This window comes from Mastomys coucha, unplaced genomic scaffold, assembly GCF_008632895.1.
Source record: "Mastomys coucha isolate ucsf_1 unplaced genomic scaffold, UCSF_Mcou_1 pScaffold18, whole genome shotgun sequence".
NCBI lineage: Eukaryota > Metazoa > Chordata > Mammalia > Rodentia > Muridae > Mastomys > Mastomys coucha.
Genome location: NW_022196900.1, coordinates 100,120,331 through 100,123,948, shown reverse-complemented (window position 1 = coordinate 100,123,948; position 3,618 = coordinate 100,120,331). Strand labels below are relative to the sequence as shown.

General features: G+C 44.4%; 1 pseudogene; it reads right to left on the bottom strand.

The window, feature by feature from the left end:
* Position 1: 1 nt before the first annotated feature.
* On the bottom strand, positions 2–1,427 carry LOC116095799 (annotated as a pseudogene).
* Between the last annotated feature and the right edge of the window lie 2,191 nt (positions 1,428–3,618).

The window sequence follows — 3,618 nt, the reverse complement described above, 5'->3', positions numbered from 1 at the left end:
CATCGAACTCTCGGACATTCTTCTCATGCACGGCCAGCTTCTCTGGTAAGGAGTCCAAGTCTTCCGCCATAGACTGAGCTCCAAAATCTATGGAGAGGCTGCTCAGCTGAGGGGGATTCTGAAATTCATGGTAAAAGGTCCCCAAGTCCACTGGAAGAATGTTGTCTTTAGAAAAGGCTGGTTTAAAGTCAATCATAACAAAGTTGTCATGTGTGTTGCCACTGCTGCCCCCACTGGAGCCATCTGAGTGCAGGCTGCCATGGAGGGGAGATGTGGTCTCTGGGGAGTCCGGGGGATTCACCATAGGATCAGCATCCTCCAGCTCCAAATTCTTAGGAGCAAACATGGCAAAGGGTATGTCCAAACTCGTCAGAGTCACCTTATTGATGGGTTTGTTGACAAATGCTCCCACTTTTCGGACAAAGATAGTCTCCAAGATGTCATGGGGTGAGGCCTGTCCTTCACTGCTGTTAGATACAGTCTCAGTGTCCTCACTGCTTGAACGCGTGGCAGCACAGTGAGTGCCATCAGAAGGCATGTGCATCACCAGTCTCTCCTGATCAACCTGGGCACCATGAGCAGGGTGGTTGGGAGCAAGAGGTACTCCACCTTCCTTCCCAGGAACCATCAGCTGGGAGGGAGGAGATATGGAAAAAGATGTGGTACACACTTCCTGAGAGTCTTCCACTGATGGGTATGTGACTCCAGCATCTTCAGCAGTTCTGTAATTGCACGGGTGCATAGGAGAGGAGCTGGGGTAAAGACGGTCAACAAAGTGATCAATGATAATCCCCATAATAGGTGGGGTCCTCTCAAATTGCCTGGTGGACATGAACACCAAGTTAATTCTATAAGCACAGGAAAGAGTGAGGGTGCCCACAGGGGTGCCCACTGTTCCAACTCGAAATGTCTGGAAGCCTTCTCCTAAGCCATTCAGTTGAGCTTCCCCAAAATAAATCCTGTACAAAATCACATATTCATGCCCTTGCTTCCTGGAGAGTCTATAGGCTGGTGTCACCCTCGTAATAGCGAGAAGAGACTTCAGCAGCAGTCACAATCGGTTGTATACAGTGTAGGAAACTTTGATTTCTTTGTCACACTTTTCGTTCATTTCAAGACACCAAATTTCCAACTCCATGGAATCTCCCTCAGAAGTCTTGAGTGAGATCTCCACACACATAGATCGCCCCACAGCTGGCAGCTGCCCCGACAGAGCCTCCTTGGCTTCATGGGTGACTTCTGGGATATCTTTGATTGCTAAATTGAACCAATCTGAACCCGTTGGGGAAGATGACGAACGGGTGCAAATCTTTTCTCCAAGTCGAGCCTGGACAATCACTTGGACAGTCTTGAGGGAAAAAAACTTAATAAACTTGTCCAAGTCCTTTCTGTCCTGGGAACTGAGGTCAGTTTCCATTGCCTACTGGAACCTGATATACTTACTTAAGTTGTTTCTGTTTTAACTCTAATTAACAAAGCTGCTACTGCCAGGCAGTGGTGGCATATGACTTTGATCCCAGCACTGGGGAGGTAGAGGCAGGTGGATTTCTGAATTTGAGGCCAGCTGGTCTACAAAGTGAGTTCCAGGACAGCCAGGGCTACACAGAGAAACCCTGTCCTGAAAAACTAAAAAAATGCTGCTACCGACACAGATGTCAATTCTAAGTATATACTCAGGAGTGAAGCTGCTAAATCATGCAAGTCTAAATTTTCATTTCCTTTTCTTTCTGTCTTCCAAGACAGGGTTTCCCCGTGTAGTCCTGGCTGTCCTGAAATCACTCTGTCGTCCAAGCTGGCTTTGAATTCAGAGATGGCCTCTACTTCTAAGTTCTTGAATTCACTTCTACCGTAAAAGTCCGCCTGTGTCCTGACTGAAAAACTTATCATCAGTTCTGTTCAAAAACGTTCTGTACAGATTTGACTAAAAAGTGTTCTGTCTACAAAGTTTTCTTCAGCTTAGCTGTGAGTTTTTCTTTAACACTTAAACATCTTTCAGAATACATGGTCACATGTTACAAAGTTCATCACAAGCTTATGCAAATTCAAACCATAACTCTAGTAAGAAGTTTACAACAGTGAACATTTCCATGCATATCCATTAGGAATAATTATCTGGCTAAACATTCATCACCTGTCATAGCTCCATAGGTTCATTGAGACTTACAAAGCACAACTAAGTTATTAGTGAAGTTTTCTATAGATAAATCCAGTCAATATTTTACCTTCTTTCCTAGAACCTGTAATAAATCATTAGTTCCCTTTTTAGACCTTTGGTTAATGATTTTAACAAACTTTGGAAATGTGCTCTGAGTAGCAGAAAGTCTGGATATTATCTAGAATCAATTAACTGGTTACACTTGGGAGACAGACAGAACCCTCTTTACTCTTTGTTTATAGAATTTCCTCATAGGAGTAGAAACACTTAGTACCCCCATAGTAGGCTATTGCTGAGATAGGCCTGAGTATGTTTGGGGTTGTATTGATTTTGGAACTTTGGGATAGAAAAGTCATTGAGTGTTGAGAGATCAGTGGGAAGTTCTTGAGGAGCTTGAAAAACTGCTGGGAGCCATGGCCTTAACCATGGCCTTGTGGAAAATTACTAGCTTACACATATGGCCCAGAGAGACATGCGTAGCCTAACAGTAAGAACATTTGTGGGTGTGGAGAACACTGTTACTGCTGGTTCCAGAGACTGAAGATTGCCACGTGGCCTTTGGAAAGCCCCTGGGGCTCTTCCCCCCTCCTTGTAGCCTCCTCTTGTTTATGCTTATATTGCCATCCAGGAAGTAAAGTTTTCAGAGCTTGATCTGACACCTGTTTTTTTTCTCATTCTTCGTGTCTCTCATCCCACTTCAGTCTCTCTCCCCTGCCCTAGGTCCACACTGAATGTCCCTAGGGTCAGGGCAAAAAACAAGATGAGAATGTTGAAATTCTCAGGTCTGTGATTTGAAATAGCCAATTTATCAGGGCTATTTGCTATTTTGAATTCAGGTTCTCTGGTCCTGGTTAGATGGAGCTGAAGATTACCTGTGATTAACTAGCTACCATAATCACTAAAGTGAAACTTTGCTTTGCTGGGATAATTGATGCTGGTCAGCCAGAGGTGAGAATATGGTGGTGATTAAGAAGAGACCAACATCACTAGCTGAAATGTATTGGGAAGAGTTTCCTGAGAATACAGAGAGCCTGTGTTAAGGTCAGGTGTTGAGAGCCACATGCGAGCAGATATCTGTGAATTCCAGGCCAACCTAGTCTACAAAGTCAGTTCTGCAACAGCCAGATGTGCTCAGTGAAACTAAATCTCAAAACAAAAACTAAAAACAAAATAGCTTTAGACTGGAGAGATGCCCATTGGTTAATCGTTCTTACTGTACTTGCACAGGACCTGAGCTGGGGTTCTAGTACCCATATGATGCAGCTCATAACCACCTTTAACTCCAGTTCCATGGAATCTGTTGTCCGTTCTGTGCCACAGGCCAGCCGATCTGGGCCTCCCTAAACCTGTGGGAGAAACAGGGTCCTAGTCAGGTAGACGAGGCATAGGCGAAGGAATGATGGCAGAGACGACATATGAAGTACAGGATCTGAATGTATTTCTTAAAAATGGCATCAGACTTT